General features: G+C 46.8%; 4 long non-coding RNA genes across 4 annotated transcripts in view; all 4 read left to right on the top strand.

Annotated features, from left to right (window-relative positions):
• LOC116676916 (uncharacterized) overlaps nucleotides 1-570 on the top strand; it is a 1,822-nt gene extending 1,252 nt beyond the window's left edge. The window contains exon 3 of the long non-coding RNA XR_004328853.1: nucleotides 1-570. This exon is cut by the window's left edge and continues 216 nt beyond it. This is a non-coding gene — a long non-coding RNA (uncharacterized LOC116676916).
• A 5,032-nt stretch (nucleotides 571-5,602) lies between these two features.
• On the top strand, nucleotides 5,603-7,770 carry LOC116676913 (uncharacterized). The gene is made up of 4 exons (XR_004328850.1): nucleotides 5,603-5,840; nucleotides 6,875-7,017; nucleotides 7,418-7,520; nucleotides 7,712-7,770. It is a non-coding gene; the product is annotated as an uncharacterized LOC116676913 (long non-coding RNA).
• A 33-nt stretch (nucleotides 7,771-7,803) lies between these two features.
• LOC116676915 (uncharacterized) lies at nucleotides 7,804-9,540 on the top strand. The gene is made up of 3 exons (XR_004328852.1): nucleotides 7,804-7,844; nucleotides 8,224-8,613; nucleotides 8,788-9,540. It is a non-coding gene; the product is annotated as an uncharacterized LOC116676915 (long non-coding RNA).
• Nucleotides 9,541-14,600: 5,060 nt separating this feature from the next.
• LOC116676914 (uncharacterized) lies at nucleotides 14,601-16,655 on the top strand. The gene is made up of 3 exons (XR_004328851.1): nucleotides 14,601-14,838; nucleotides 15,870-16,012; nucleotides 16,413-16,655. It is a non-coding gene; the product is annotated as an uncharacterized LOC116676914 (long non-coding RNA).
• Nucleotides 16,656-17,695: the final 1,040 nt, after the last annotated feature.

Raw genomic sequence — 17,695 nt, 5'->3', positions numbered from 1 at the left:
TCAACTGAAAAAAGATGCACGTTTTATTTGAATTAGAGTGACACTGAATGACCAAAGTAAATGTTAAATGTAAGAAAGTAAGTGTATAATGCAATATGTTATAACATAATAGTTTATATAATGGTATATAATAGTTGTTATTGCATGCTGGATGCTTGGAGTTGCGATTTTTCCTCCCGTTGTCCTCAGTCCCTGGAAACTGAGCATTGCACTGACGAGCTTTGTTCTGTAACTGTCTTTGTGAATGTTTTAATGTGCCCACATGAACGCAGTCAGACTGATAGCTAGTGGGATTGCTGCGCTAGGTCCTGTCTAGACTCAGAGTCTACGGAAGGCTTTTCAAAGCTGAGCTGAAGTCGGAGGCAAGCACAGCTTGCTTAGGTCTGTAGCTCTCCACCCACATCACAGATCTGATCCCCCTCTGCATAGGTAATGCCTATAATAATGATTGTTAGTATTGTTGTTGTTATTATTAGGTCAAAGTCATGTTCTTGTCTGTAGACACTTATTTTGAGAAAAGTATGTGTTTGCATTGGTGTGTAGCTCTATTTGAATGTGTTTTATTCAATAAAGCTGTTGCTGAAAAAACACATTTTCATCATTTCTTAGCACGCACTCATTTCTCGTCTGGTTTTATATATTGTCATATGTTCAGCACTAATGAAGCCCCAGTGCTAAGAGTAATAAGCCACGTCTACTTTGAATACAGAGACAAGATTAGGCCGTACTGAATTCAAACATATTCAACATTTTATTAGTTTTTAATGTTCCCTCCTCCCTGCTTCAGTCCCATTGTTGGCTGTGGGAATAGTGGAGATGTGGGGAAGTAACGCTGCTATCAATCTTCAGAGGTGGAGAGCCTCAGAGGTCAATCTGGCATAAAACTTACATTGTCTGTAGATACTTATTTTGAGAAAAGTACGTGTTTACATTGGTGTATATGTAGTAAACTTTATTTCAGACCCAGGGGGATCCATATCAAAATAAGAACATATACAAACACAAAAATACAAAATACACAAATAATAAAATTAAAAATAAAGCCTTCCACAATGTTCAGTGTCTAGTATACAGACATGTTCGCCAATGGTTCCACAATCTGGAGGGGAATCTGACAGAACTACGTACAGGGTTTGCCAAAACAGAGATTATGTCATTTTCTGACTCAGACACCCTACACATAAATCTATACAATATATATATATATATATATATATATATATATATATATATACAGTATAGTGAGATTTGAATGTGTTTATTCAATAAAGCTGTGGCTAAAAAAACACTCCAGTCCGTCTGTTTGGTTAATGTTTGCAGCAATCATGTTACCAAAATGGACACAATGGCCAACCAGATTGTGTTGCATGGTGAATATTTCGCCACACGGTGGCACTGTTGCCTAAGCTCTGGGGCATAGCTTAGGCAACAGTGCCACCGTGTGGCGAAATATTCATTTACATAACATGTAACAGAGCTCCCATCAAGGCTGTGGCTCTTTTAAATGTATTAGCTGTTAGTTATTGTTCAAGTAACGTTTTCGTATTAGCACTTACTCAGTTCTCATCTGGTTTTATCTATTTTTATATGTTCAGCACTAATGAAGCCCCAGTGTTAAGAGTAATAAGCCATATCTACTTTGAATACAAAGGCAAAAGTAGGCCATACTGAATTCAAACATTTTTTATTTATTTTTATTTTCCCTCCCCCATGCTTCAGTCTCATTGTTGGCTGTGGGAATAGTGGATACGTGGTGAATCAAAGCTGTCCTCCTGTCCATCCCAGTGAGGCTCGAGCAGCCCGCTCAGGTGGAGAGCGTCAGAGGTCAAGCTGGCACACAACTTACACAACTTGGCCACGAGGGGGCGGCAACACGCTGCTCTCCGTGTCAACGGGCCGGGTTAACAGGAGACCAGGCGCTGCCGTTTTTGTTCGGCTTATAACGTTTGACAGGAAGGTGCCAGAGCTATGGCAGCTAGACCTACCCCCCCAAAAGCCCTTACTGGCTTCCCAGTGGTGCCAAGCAATAGTCCGTACGACCTTCCCCTCCGGAGATATTATCAAAAACGGGTCTATTTCCTGGTTAAATTGCATAAATTAACGTCAAGCGAAAGCGAGGAACTCTGGGTAACCGCACCATGGATTAAGGGAGTGGGACACATTGGGTCCTTTATATAGAGCATGTGGCGCTGATTGAACTGAGCTCATGTGTAGGCTGCGGTCAGGATTCAGGCCAGGGCCCGGAAGAAGTTGTGTCGGCGGTAGCCGTGCTTTTGCCAAGAAGAACACGGCTACGTCAGCTTGCACACGGCTCTCCCCACACTTTTAATTCGAACTTTTCGGTACTTTGGTGTGGGTAAAACACAAGCGTTAAGTGCAAATAATGTGTATGGAGACAGCAGAATGAACAGCAATATTTCAGGTGGACCACTCTCTCACGTGTCTGCACGATAAACAACACACGCTGCTCTGGCGAAAGCTGTCATTCACCTCGCTGTAAGTCAGTTAGGTTACCCGAGGCACGAAACTTGATTTAGGTTACCAGGGGCACGGAGCTTTGGCGGGTGCGGATGGGGGGTTTAGTCCGAGGGGGGGGTGCTTAAGTTCGGGTACACAGGTTCGCCCGGTGCGCAAGGTTCTGGAGGGTTGGGACTGGGGCTGTGGGAGTCTGGGGGGGGGGGCTGGGCTGGACTGGCAGAGCTCGGACCGCTGACGGCGCGTCCTCACCGCGGTAAAGTAGAGGTGGTGGTGGGGGGGGAGAGAGGGGGGGGGGGGGGAGATAACGGAGACTAGGACCGGAGGCAGCGCGCGAGTTTGCAGCAGGTCTGCCCGCTCAAGGCGCGCTCTTCCTGGGGTAAAATGAACCGCGAGGGACCGGAGAGAGGGACAGGTGGGAGAGGGGGGAATTGGCAGCAGCTGTCCCCGCCCAAGGCGCGCTCTTCCTGGGGTAAAATGAACCGCGAGGGACCGGAGAGAGGGACAGGTGGGAGAGGGGGGAATTGGCAGCAGCTGTCCCCGCCAAAGGCGCGCTCTTCCTGGGTTAAAATGAGATGAGTTTATATCAGAAATAACCCCAGTTAAAAGCACAAAGGAAGATTCTTTTTCCCCCCCCTTAATCAGAGAAAGTCAACACATATGTACTCTGATTAAGGCACCAGTGACCAGTCACAAAATAATACTTTGCATATATTTGCTTCAGCGTGCACATGTAAGAAACGCCGTCATTGCCGTTGTGCACACACACACACACACCCACACACACACACACACACACACACACACACACACACAATACATACATGCATACATACATACATACATACATACATACATGCAAACATACAGTACGCATACATAGATACACACAGTACACATACACACATACACACACACAGTACACATACACACACACAGTACACATACATACACACAGTAGACATACACACAGTACACACACAGACATACATACATGCACACCTGGACTTCAATTCACACCTGGTCCCTTTATCACTTCAGTACTGGACTCAACACTGACACTTTAATGATAGTTGATGGTCTTTTCTTTGTTTATTTGACAAATGTTCTCATATTTGTTATTATTGTTACTTTGTTGTCTTTATACTGTCTTTTTTCTATTTTTTCATTTATTTTTCTCTTGCTAAAAGTGCGGCTGCAAATTTCAATACAGAGGAGTCCAAGTCTAAGCACGCACGCACACACACACAGAGACAGAGAGATACAGAGAGCCAGAGACTCCATGGATACACACAGTATCACATGTGTAGCCTTTGTAGCAAGATTTCACACAATTTTTCTAAGTGTCAGAGGGTGCGGTGTCCCCGGCGGCCACCAGAGGGACGGCAACATCAGAGCTGCTCTCTGTAGCAAAGGACGTGTACATATGTGTAACTGCTCGTAGCAAGGGCCTGCAGGATAGAGGGTTGAAGCAGAAGTGCACCCCGGGGGCACTTTTTCTCTGGCCTGTAACTTTTGACGTGAAGGTGCCAGAGGCGAGGCAGTTAGACGCACCCCCCCAAAAGCACTTACTGGCTTTCCAGTGGTGCCGAGCACAAGTCTGTGCGGGTTACGGTTAGGGCCAGGCGAGGGTTGTTTTAGCCAGTTTGCACCCATTTGCATCTTTTTGGGCCTTATGGAGCAGGCTGAGAGCCCTGGAGGTCAGAGGCCAGACTCAGAGCCAGTTGCTGGGCCTCAGCAGGGAGCATGTGGGTGCTGGAGGGTGTTAACCCAGCCTCAGTCCTGGTTATTGGGGCTTAGAGTGGAGGCCTGTAGCCATGGAGGTCAAAGGTCAGACCCAGAGCCAGTTACTGGGCCTAGGGAGGGAGTGTGTGTGAGTGAGTGAGAGACACACACACACACACACACACACACACACACAATACATACATGCATACATACATACATACATGCAAACATACAGTACGCATACATAGATACACACAGTACACATACACACATACACACACACAGTACACATACACACACACAGTACACATACATACACACAGTAGACATACACACAGTACACACACAGACATACATACATGCACACCTGGACTTCAATTCACACCTGGTCCCTTTATCACTTCAGTACTGGACTCAACACTGACACTTTAATGATAGTCGATGGTCTTTTCTTTGTTTATTTGACAAATGTTCTCATATTTGTTATTGTTGTTACTTTGTTGTCTTTATACTGTCTTTTTTCTATTTTTTCATTTATTTTTCTCTTGCTAAAAGTGCGGCTGCAAATTTCAATACAGAGGAGTCCAAGTCTAAGCACGCACGCACACACACACAGAGACAGAGAGATACAGAGAGCCAGAGACTCCATGGATACACACAGTATCACATGTGTAGCCTTTGTAGCAAGATTTCACACAATTTTTCTAAGTGTCAGAGGGTGCGGTGTCCCCGGCGGCCACCAGAGGGACGGCAACATCAGAGCTGCTCTCTGTAGCAAAGGACGTGTACATATGTGTAACTGCTCGTAGCAAGGGCCTGCAGGATAGAGGGTTGAAGCAGAAGTGCACCCCGGGGGCACTTTTTCTCTGGCCTGTAACTTTTGACGTGAAGGTGCCAGAGGCGAGGCAGTTAGACGCACCCCCCCAAAAGCACTTACTGGCTTTCCAGTGGTGCCGAGCACAAGTCTGTGCGGGTTACGGTTAGGGCCAGGCGAGGGTTGTTTTAGCCAGTTTGCACCCATTTGCATCTTTTTGGGCCTTATGGAGCAGGCTGAGAGCCCTGGAGGTCAGAGGTCAGACTCAGAGCCAGTTACTGGGCCTCAGCAGGGAGCATGTGGGTGCTGGAGGGTGTTATCCCAGCCTCAGTCCTGGTTATTGGGGCTTAGAGTGGAGGCCTGTAGCCATGGAGGTCAAAGGTCAGACCCAGAGCCAGTTACTGGGCCTAGGGAGGGAGTGTGTGTGAGTGAGTGAGAGACACACACACACACACACACACACACACCCACCCACCACACACACACACACACACACACACACACACACACACACACACACACACACACACACACACACACACACACACACACACACACACAACAAGTTATTTTAAAAGAAGACAATTTAAAAAAGTGGATCTGTTTTCCAAGACATTACAACAAAAGAGACAGCAACTTCCGTTTTGATGCTTTTAATTTGATATCCAAAGGAAGTCACATGTCAATTTCATGACAGGAAGTTGACACAGTTGTTTATCTTCCGTCAGCGGCGCCGGTGGAGTTGTAGCTAACGGAGGAATATATCCGCCCAGTGCGTTGTTGGAAAGGAGTGACAGTCAAAGGCAAAAGAAGACAGAGAGGGGTGAGTCAAGTGTGTTTGCAGAAACGACTTTGTGGTGGCAGTTGTTGCGTGCTCTAGCCGTGGCAAGGTGTGCTCGTGTGGGCAGAGTGGCTGGCTGCGAGCACCTGGAAACGCGAGTAGCCTACAATGAATCCATGTACGTTGCATCGCTGTGGTCTGTGTTGTAGACCAGCTAAAAGCGTGTGTTAGAAGGTATCGGTCTGAGGCTATGTTCTGACTACAGACACGCACACACACAGAGAGAGGGACACGCACACACACAGAGAGAGGGACACGCACACACACAGAGAGAGGGACACGCACACACACAGAGAGAGAGACGCACTGAATTCATATCTTACTAATGAGTCAGAATCTTATTAACCTGGAGTCCCAGTTTCTGTCATAATAATCATATATGTTATGTTTTAGGCCTGTTGGCAGAAATCCATTTAAAATGTAGCCTTTGCCATATAAAGACGTGTCCTCCATGTCCACTGAAGTTCCTCAGTGTCTCTCTAGTAACATTTTTGTGCTCCAGGTAGCTTTCGCAAGGCTACTTTTACTTTTATACTTTAAGTAAATTTCCAAGCCTGTACTTTGTTACTTTTACTTGAGTAAAGAAGTTTAATCAGTACTTCCACTTTTACCAGAGTATTCTTTAACACAAGTATCTGTACTTGTAACCCTAACCCTTTCCGTACTTAAGTAGAAGTACAGATACTTGTGTTAAAGAATACTCTGGTAAAAGTGGAAGTACTGATTAAATGCTCCCGGGGGCATTGCTGTTATAGCCCGGTTGGGTTTAGGAAACTGCCTGGCAACGTCTCCTAGCACATCTGTCATTGCGAAGCCAGCCTGGCAATGAATATAAATAAATATGAAGGTGGGCCTCCTGAATAATGCAATTTTAATGAACTGGTAAAGCAGTCAGAGTTGTCTCAATGCACTTCATTTATTGTTACAATTTCAAAGAAATACAATTTTTATTTTCTATTTTTAATTCATGTTTTTAAGGGTGCCAGCCCTCAACATTCTTTCTTTGCCCCCTGCAGCACCTTTATCCTGGCTGCACGTGGGAGTGGTCACGCAGCTGGCCCAAGAGGTGCAATCAGTGTGAGCCACAGGAAGTCAGAGGGAGGAGAGCCACATGAGGCAGCAGCAGCTGCGTTTCACAGAGGAGATCTCGATCTTCGAGGTGAGGAACAACCCAAATCCCTTCTTTCTTTTAACCCGCAGGTACTGAATTTATAGTTTTGTGTCGACGTTATTTCAGTCAATTCAGAAATCGAGTGCTTTTGCAAGTCCCTGTGCGTTTTCATGACGTTTTTGGTCTGTTAGGGTGGCGGTCAACACATGGCTCGAAATTGAAGTAGTCAATTGTTTAAGAAGTCGTGTGTGGGTCGTTTGCATGTCATTTAACACACTAACGCAAGATGAGAAGCACCTGCTTGGTCTGTACGTCATCTGAATTAAATGATGTACTGAGATGTATCAATTTAACTTGGCCTAATTTGATGTGAGCCAGTCAATCCATAGATCAAAAAACAACAACAACAACAACAACGTTCTGTTGTGCTGTTTGTTTCCATGTGCAGAGAGCAGGTCAGGAGAGGATGGAGGGCGAGGAGGCTCCAAGCCACAGGCCCAGACTGGGCCCAGAACTGAGCTGGACGTACTCTACAAGCTGTCCCACAGACGGTAAGGGTGTTATCCAATTGATCCATGGGCATCGGTGTATTTCTGCATCATCAGAACTAATTCTTGGCTTAAATGTGGGTCTGAAATTCCTCTGGATTTTTAGGCTAACTGGAGCTCAGACGACAGTTTCAAACGTCTCGTTCTACTCTCTGCTCTGTGTTTTCTCCCTGATGTGTTTCACCTGTTGTTAGGAGGAGGAGGAGCAGGAGGAGGGGAAAAAGACGCCGACGCCGTACTAGGGGAACAGGAGGAGGAGGAGGAGGAGGAGGAGGAGGAGAGAGAGGAGGAAGAGGGGCTCCTTCAGACAGACCCAGAGAACCAAAAGTGAGTCATTTTCAGTTCATTCGCACCTTTTCATTTTCCTTGTTAAATGGTTGAAAAAAACCTTGATCTTTTCCAACTATGGGGTGGAGTCCGTCATCCGTTTCTTCACTCTACACATGGGTGGTACTCGCCTGATTTAGCGTTAGTCATCTGGTTAAGTTTGAAGCTGATTGGAGCGCAAAATGACACTTTCTAGCATTAAAGAGTTCCACACCTGCAACCCGGGTCTCTTTGCATTGAAATAAATATGAAGGTGGGCCTCCTGCAATTGTAATAAACTGGTAAAGTACTTTTAAATAAATGCGTTTGGACTACATCATTAAATTCTCTCCTATTTGTCGATGAATTTAACGTTCTTCTTTTCTTCTTGGGGAGAAAGGTGGCAGATTGAGACGATGTCGGCCCGGCGCCTCGCCAATTCTCTGCCCCGCACCGGACGCAGACTTCACCCCCGTGGCCTCAGACAACACCAAAGCTCTCCTGAGCTGGAGGTGTACACATAGCACGGCAGGCCCAGGATGGCGACATCCTTGCAGAGGCTCCCAAAGGAGATGGAGGGAGGTTTGCTCCTCAACACGCTGACCTTCATGTCCTGCGTGGCCTTTATCCAGAATGGAGCCTACGTAGACCATGTGCATCTTCAAAATCTTTGCCACCAAATGGGCCTTGCCGCAGGCCAGACTGCAGCAGCTGCTGATCCCGGGGAAACTCACCCTGGACAAAGTGAAGAATGAGGATTTGGAGGCTGCGTCAGACTGTCCCCTACAAGGTTTGTTTTGATATGTTCATGTGGTTCTTTGTTTCTTTTTGGTGGTTGCTTTTTCCCAAGCACTGTCTGTTTTTTTTTATAAAGGCGCTGTGCAAATGAAGCTTTTCAAATTACTATTGCCACAATAACAATGGCTATTGCTATTACTTATCATCATTGTTCTATTTGTATAAGTTGCAGAATCAAGCTGCCCTCATCCCGTCCCTGCCACCGCCACCCACCAAATTGGAGGACTTTGGCCAGCCCCAGGAAGAGCGGTCTGTTGGAAGAAGATATGGGTCTGTTGGAGGCGTTGGATCTGTCGGTGAAAGTGGAAGAGAAGGGTCTGTCAGACGAAAGTGAAGGATCTTATGGTTTGCCAGCTTACCAAGTGCAGGCTAAAGAAACTGTTCAACTGAAAAAAGATGCACGTTTTATTTGAATTAGAGTGACACTGAATGACCAAAGTAAATGTTAAATGTAAGAAAGTAAGTGTATAATGCAATATGTTATAACATAATAGTTTATATAATGGTATATAATAGTTGTTATTGCATGCTGGATGCTTGGAGTTGCGATTTTTCCTCCCGTTGTCCTCAGTCCCTGGAAACTGAGCATTGCACTGACGAGCTTTGTTCTGTAACTGTCTTTGTGAATGTTTTAATGTGCCCACATGAACGCAGTCAGACTGATAGCTAGTGGGATTGCTGCGCTAGGTCCTGTCTAGACTCAGAGTCTACGGAAGGCTTTTCAAAGCTGAGCTGAAGTCGGAGGCAAGCACAGCTTGCTTAGGTCTGTAGCTCTCCACCCACATCACAGATCTGATCCCCCTCTGCATAGGTAATGCCTATAATAATGATTGTTAGTATTGTTGTTGTTATTATTAGGTCAAAGTCATGTTCTTGTCTGTAGACACTTATTTTGAGAAAAGTATGTGTTTGCATTGGTGTGTAGCTCTATTTGAATGTGTTTTATTCAATAAAGCTGTTGCTGAAAAAACACATTTTCATCATTTCTTAGCACGCACTCATTTCTCGTCTGGTTTTATATATTGTCATATGTTCAGCACTGATGAAGCCCCAGTGCTAAGAGTAATAAGCCACGTCTACTTTGAATACAGAGACAAGATTAGGCCGTACTGAATTCAAACATATTCAACATTTTATTAGTTTTTAATGTTCCCTCCTCCCTGCTTCAGTCCCATTGTTGGCTGTGGGAATAGTGGAGATGTGGGGAAGTAACGCTGCTATCAATCTTCAGAGGTGGAGAGCCTCAGAGGTCAATCTGGCATAAAACTTACATTGTCTGTAGATACTTATTTTGAGAAAAGTACGTGTTTACATTGGTGTATATGTAGTAAACTTTATTTCAGACCCAGGGGGATCCATATCAAAATAAGAACATATACAAACACAAAAATACAAAATACACAAATAATAAAATTAAAAATAAAGCCTTCCACAATGTTCAGTGTCTAGTATACAGACATGTTCGCCAATGGTTCCACAATCTGGAGGGGAATCTGACAGAACTACGTACAGGGTTTGCCAAAACAGAGATTATGTCATTTTCTGACTCAGACACCCTACACATAAATCTATACAATATATATATATATATATATATATATATATATATATATACAGTATAGTGAGATTTGAATGTGTTTATTCAATAAAGCTGTGGCTAAAAAAACACTCCAGTCCGTCTGTTTGGTTAATGTTTGCAGCAATCATGTTACCAAAATGGACACAATGGCCAACCAGATTGTGTTGCATGGTGAATATTTCGCCACACGGTGGCACTGTTGCCTAAGCTCTGGGGCATAGCTTAGGCAACAGTGCCACCGTGTGGCGAAATATTCATTTACATAACATGTAACAGAGCTCCCATCAAGGCTGTGGCTCTTTTAAATGTATTAGCTGTTAGTTATTGTTCAAGTAACGTTTTCGTATTAGCACTTACTCAGTTCTCATCTGGTTTTATCTATTTTTATATGTTCAGCACTAATGAAGCCCCAGTGTTAAGAGTAATAAGCCATATCTACTTTGAATACAAAGGCAAAAGTAGGCCATACTGAATTCAAACATTTTTATTTATTTTTATTTTCCCTCCCCCATGCTTCAGTCTCATTGTTGGCTGTGGGAATAGTGGATACGTGGTGAATCAAAGCTGTCCTCCTGTCCATCCCAGTGAGGCTCGAGCAGCCCGCTCAGGTGGAGAGCGTCAGAGGTCAAGCTGGCACACAACTTACACAACTTGGCCACGAGGGGGCGGCAACACGCTGCTCTCCGTGTCAACGGGCCGGGTTAACAGGAGACCAGGCGCTGCCGTTTTTGTTCGGCTTATAACGTTTGACAGGAAGGTGCCAGAGCTATGGCAGCTAGACCTACCCCCCCAAAAGCCCTTACTGGCTTCCCAGTGGTGCCAAGCAATAGTCCGTACGACCTTCCCCTCCGGAGATATTATCAAAAACGGGTCTATTTCCTGGTTAAATTGCATAAATTAACGTCAAGCGAAAGCGAGGAACTCTGGGTAACCGCACCATGGATTAAGGGAGTGGGACACATTGGGTCCTTTATATAGAGCATGTGGCGCTGATTGAACTGAGCTCATGTGTAGGCTGCGGTCAGGATTCAGGCCAGGGCCCGGAAGAAGTTGTGTCGGCGGTAGCCGTGCTTTTGCCAAGAAGAACACGGCTACGTCAGCTTGCACACGGCTCTCCCCACACTTTTAATTCGAACTTTTCGGTACTTTGGTGTGGGTAAAACACAAGCGTTAAGTGCAAATAATGTGTATGGAGACAGCAGAATGAACAGCAATATTTCAGGTGGACCACTCTCTCACGTGTCTGCACGATAAACAACACACGCTGCTCTGGCGAAAGCTGTCATTCACCTCGCTGTAAGTCAGTTAGGTTACCCGAGGCACGAAACTTGATTTAGGTTACCAGGGGCACGGAGCTTTGGCGGGTGCGGATGGGGGGTTTAGTCCGAGGGGGGGGTGCTTAAGTTCGGGTACACAGGTTCGCCCGGTGCGCAAGGTTCTGGAGGGTTGGGACTGGGGCTGTGGGAGTCTGGGGGGGGGGGCTGGGCTGGACTGGCAGAGCTCGGACCGCTGACGGCGCGTCCTCACCGCGGTAAAGTAGAGGTGGTGGTGGGGGGGGAGAGAGGGGGGGGGGGGGGAGATAACGGAGACTAGGACCGGAGGCAGCGCGCGAGTTTGCAGCAGGTCTGCCCGCTCAAGGCGCGCTCTTCCTGGGGTAAAATGAACCGCGAGGGACCGGAGAGAGGGACAGGTGGGAGAGGGGGGAATTGGCAGCAGCTGTCCCCGCCCAAGGCGCGCTCTTCCTGGGGTAAAATGAACCGCGAGGGACCGGAGAGAGGGACAGGTGGGAGAGGGGGGAATTGGCAGCAGCTGTCCCCGCCAAAGGCGCGCTCTTCCTGGGTTAAAATGAGATGAGTTTATATCAGAAATAACCCCAGTTAAAAGCACAAAGGAAGATTCTTTTTCCCCCCCCTTAATCAGAGAAAGTCAACACATATGTACTCTGATTAAGGCACCAGTGACCAGTCACAAAATAATACTTTGCATATATTTGCTTCAGCGTGCACATGTAAGAAACGCCGTCATTGCCGTTGTGCACACACACACACACACACCCACACACACACACACACACACACACACACACACACAATACATACATGCATACATACATACATACATACATACATACATGCAAACATACAGTACGCATACATAGATACACACAGTACACATACACACATACACACACACAGTACACATACACACACACAGTACACATACATACACACAGTAGACATACACACAGTACACACACAGACATACATACATGCACACCTGGACTTCAATTCACACCTGGTCCCTTTATCACTTCAGTACTGGACTCAACACTGACACTTTAATGATAGTTGATGGTCTTTTCTTTGTTTATTTGACAAATGTTCTCATATTTGTTATTATTGTTACTTTGTTGTCTTTATACTGTCTTTTTTCTATTTTTTCATTTATTTTTCTCTTGCTAAAAGTGCGGCTGCAAATTTCAATACAGAGGAGTCCAAGTCTAAGCACGCACGCACACACACACAGAGACAGAGAGATACAGAGAGCCAGAGACTCCATGGATACACACAGTATCACATGTGTAGCCTTTGTAGCAAGATTTCACACAATTTTTCTAAGTGTCAGAGGGTGCGGTGTCCCCGGCGGCCACCAGAGGGACGGCAACATCAGAGCTGCTCTCTGTAGCAAAGGACGTGTACATATGTGTAACTGCTCGTAGCAAGGGCCTGCAGGATAGAGGGTTGAAGCAGAAGTGCACCCCGGGGGCACTTTTTCTCTGGCCTGTAACTTTTGACGTGAAGGTGCCAGAGGCGAGGCAGTTAGACGCACCCCCCCAAAAGCACTTACTGGCTTTCCAGTGGTGCCGAGCACAAGTCTGTGCGGGTTACGGTTAGGGCCAGGCGAGGGTTGTTTTAGCCAGTTTGCACCCATTTGCATCTTTTTGGGCCTTATGGAGCAGGCTGAGAGCCCTGGAGGTCAGAGGCCAGACTCAGAGCCAGTTGCTGGGCCTCAGCAGGGAGCATGTGGGTGCTGGAGGGTGTTAACCCAGCCTCAGTCCTGGTTATTGGGGCTTAGAGTGGAGGCCTGTAGCCATGGAGGTCAAAGGTCAGACCCAGAGCCAGTTACTGGGCCTAGGGAGGGAGTGTGTGTGAGTGAGTGAGAGACACACACACACACACACACACACACACACACAATACATACATGCATACATACATACATACATGCAAACATACAGTACGCATACATAGATACACACAGTACACATACACACATACACACACACAGTACACATACACACACACAGTACACATACATACACACAGTAGACATACACACAGTACACACACAGACATACATACATGCACACCTGGACTTCAATTCACACCTGGTCCCTTTATCACTTCAGTACTGGACTCAACACTGACACTTTAATGATAGTCGATGGTCTTTTCTTTGTTTATTTGACAAATGTTCTCATATTTGTTATTGTTGTTACTTTGTTGTCTTTATACTGTCTTTTTTCTATTTTTTCATTTATTTTTCTCTTGCTAAAAGTGCGGCTGCAAATTTCAATACAGAGGAGTCCAAGTCTAAGCACGCACGCACACACACACAGAGACAGAGAGATACAGAGAGCCAGAGACTCCATGGATACACACAGTATCACATGTGTAGCCTTTGTAGCAAGATTTCACACAATTTTTCTAAGTGTCAGAGGGTGCGGTGTCCCCGGCGGCCACCAGAGGGACGGCAACATCAGAGCTGCTCTCTGTAGCAAAGGACGTGTACATATGTGTAACTGCTCGTAGCAAGGGCCTGCAGGATAGAGGGTTGAAGCAGAAGTGCACCCCGGGGGCACTTTTTCTCTGGCCTGTAACTTTTGACGTGAAGGTGCCAGAGGCGAGGCAGTTAGACGCACCCCCCCAAAAGCACTTACTGGCTTTCCAGTGGTGCCGAGCACAAGTCTGTGCGGGTTACGGTTAGGGCCAGGCGAGGGTTGTTTTAGCCAGTTTGCACCCATTTGCATCTTTTTGGGCCTTATGGAGCAGGCTGAGAGCCCTGGAGGTCAGAGGTCAGACTCAGAGCCAGTTACTGGGCCTCAGCAGGGAGCATGTGGGTGCTGGAGGGTGTTATCCCAGCCTCAGTCCTGGTTATTGGGGCTTAGAGTGGAGGCCTGTAGCCATGGAGGTCAAAGGTCAGACCCAGAGCCAGTTACTGGGCCTAGGGAGGGAGTGTGTGTGAGTGAGTGAGAGACACACACACACACACACACACACACACACCCACCCACCCACACACACACACACACACACACACACACACACACACACACACACACCACACACACACACACACACACACACACACACACAACAAGTTATTTTAAAAGAAGACAATTTAAAAAAGTGGATCTGTTTTCCAAGACATTACAACAAAAGAGACAGCAACTTCCGTTTTGATGCTTTTAATTTGATATCCAAAGGAAGTCACATGTCAATTTCATGACAGGAAGTTGACACAGTTGTTTATCTTCCGTCAGCGGCGCCGGTGGAGTTGTAGCTAACGGAGGAATATATCCGCCCAGTGCGTTGTTGGAAAGGAGTGACAGTCAAAGGCAAAAGAAGACAGAGAGGGGTGAGTCAAGTGTGTTTGCAGAAACGACTTTGTGGTGGCAGTTGTTGCGTGCTCTAGCCGTGGCAAGGTGTGCTCGTGTGGGCAGAGTGGCTGGCTGCGAGCACCTGGAAACGCGAGTAGCCTACAATGAATCCATGTACGTTGCATCGCTGTGGTCTGTGTTGTAGACCAGCTAAAAGCGTGTGTTAGAAGGTATCGGTCTGAGGCTATGTTCTGACTACAGACACGCACACACACAGAGAGAGGGACACGCACACACACAGAGAGAGGGACACGCACACACACAGAGAGAGGGACACGCACACACACAGAGAGAGAGACGCACTGAATTCATATCTTACTAATGAGTCAGAATCTTATTAACCTGGAGTCCCAGTTTCTGTCATAATAATCATATGTTATGTTTTAGGCCTGTTGGCAGAAATCCATTTAAAATGTAGCCTTTGCCATATAAAGACGTGTCCTCCATGTCCACTGAAGTTCCTCAGTGTCTCTCTAGTAACATTTTTGTGCTCCAGGTAGCTTTCGCAAGGCTACTTTTACTTTTATACTTTAAGTAAATTTCCAAGCCTGTACTTTGTTACTTTTACTTGAGTAAAGAAGTTTAATCAGTACTTCCACTTTTACCAGAGTATTCTTTAACACAAGTATCTGTACTTGTAACCCTAACCCTTTCCGTACTTAAGTAGAAGTACAGATACTTGTGTTAAAGAATACTCTGGTAAAAGTGGAAGTACTGATTAAATGCTCCCGGGGGCATTGCTGTTATAGCCCGGTTGGGTTTAGGAAACTGCCTGGCAACGTCTCCTAGCACATCTGTCATTGCGAAGCCAGCCTGGCAATGAATATAAATAAATATGAAGGTGGGCCTCCTGAATAATGCAATTTTAATGAACTGGTAAAGCAGTCAGAGTTGTCTCAATGCACTTCATTTATTGTTACAATTTCAAAGAAATACAATTTTTATTTTCTATTTTTAATTCATGTTTTAAGGGTGCCAGCCCTCAACATTCTTTCTTTGCCCCCTGCAGCACCTTTATCCTGGCTGCACGTGGGAGTGGTCACGCAGCTGGCCCAAGAGGTGCAATCAGTGTGAGCCACAGGAAGTCAGAGGGAGGAGAGCCACATGAGGCAGCAGCAGCTGCGTTTCACAGAGGAGATCTCGATCTTCGAGGTGAGGAACAACCCAAATCCCTTCTTTCTTTTAACCCGCAGGTACTGAATTTATAGTTTTGTGTCGACGTTATTTCAGTCAATTCAGAAATCGAGTGCTTTTGCAAGTCCCTGTGCGTTTTCATGACGTTTTTGGTCTGTTAGGGTGGCGGTCAACACATGGCTCGAAATTGAAGTAGTCAATTGTTTAAGAAGTCGTGTGTGGGTCGTTTGCATGTCATTTAACACACTAACGCAAGATGAGAAGCACCTGCTTGGTCTGTACGTCATCTGAATTAAATGATGTACTGAGATGTATCAATTTAACTTGGCCTAATTTGATGTGAGCCAGTCAATCCATAGATCAAAAAACAACAACAACAACAACAACGTTCTGTTGTGCTGTTTGTTTCCATGTGCAGAGAGCAGGTCAGGAGAGGATGGAGGGCGAGGAGGCTCCAAGCCACAGGCCCAGACTGGGCCCAGAACTGAGCTGGACGTACTCTACAAGCTGTCCCACAGACGGTAAGGGTGTTATCCAATTGATCCATGGGCATCGGTGTATTTCTGCATCATCAGAACTAATTCTTGGCTTAAATGTGGGTCTGAAATTCCTCTGGATTTTTAGGCTAACTGGAGCTCAGACGACAGTTTCAAACGTCTCGTTCTACTCTCTGCTCTGTGTTTTCTCCCTGATGTGTTTCACCTGTTGTTAGGAGGAGGAGGAGCAGGAGGAGAGGGTTAGGGGTTAGGGTCAGGGGGGTTAGGGTTAGGGGTTAGGGTTAGGGGTTAGGGTCAGGGGTTAGGGTCAGGGGTTAGGGTCGGAGGGTTAGGGTCAGGGGTTAGGGTCAGGGGGGTTAGGGTCAGGGGGTTAGGGTCAGGGGTTAGGGTCAGGGGTTAGGGTCAGGGGGATTAGGGTCAGGGGTTAGGGTCGGAGGGTTAGGGTCAGGGGTTAGGGTCAGGGGGGTTAGGGTTAGGGGTTAGGTGTTAGGGGTTAGGGTCAGGGGTTAGGGTCAGGGGTTAGGGTCAGGGGGTTAGGGTCAGGGGGATTAGGGTCAGGGGTTAGGGTCGGAGGGTTAGGGTCAGGGGTTAGGGTCAGGGGGGTTAGGGTTAGGGGTTAGGTGTTAGGGGTTAGGGTCAGGGGTTAGGGTCAGGGGGGTTAGGGTCAGGGGTTAGGGTCGGAGGGTTAGGGTCAGGGGTTAGGGTCAGGGGGGTTAGGGTTAGGGTTAGGGGTTAGGGTCAGGGGTTAGGGTCAGGGGTTAGGGTCGGAGGGTTAGGGTCAGGGGTTAGGGTCAGGGGGGTTAGGGTCAGGGGTTAGGGTCGGGGGTTAGGGTTAGGGTTAGGGTTAGGATAAGGGGTTGAAGCAGAAGTGCACCCGGGGGCACTTTTTCTCTGGCCTGTAACTTTTGACGTGGAGGTGCCAGAGGCGAGGCAGTTAGACGCACCCCCCCAAAAGCACTTACTGGCTTTCCAGTGGTGCCGAGCACAAGTCTGTGCGGGTTACGGTTAGGGCCAGGAGAGGGTTGTTTTAGCCAGTTTGCACCCATTTGCATCTTTTTGGGCCTTATGGAGCAGGCTGAGAGCCCTGGAGGTCAGAGGCCAGACTCAGAGCCAGTTGCTGGGCCTCAGCAGGGAGCATGTGGGTGCTGGAGGGTGTTATCCCAGCCTCAGTCCTGGTTATTGGGGCTTAGAGTGGAGGCCTGTA

The sequence above is a fragment of the Etheostoma spectabile genome, unplaced genomic scaffold, assembly GCF_008692095.1.
Source record: "Etheostoma spectabile isolate EspeVRDwgs_2016 unplaced genomic scaffold, UIUC_Espe_1.0 scaffold00004017, whole genome shotgun sequence".
Lineage (NCBI taxonomy): Eukaryota > Metazoa > Chordata > Actinopteri > Perciformes > Percidae > Etheostoma > Etheostoma spectabile.
Note: the sequence above shows the minus strand (reverse complement) of the source record. Positions and strands in the feature narration are given on the sequence as shown.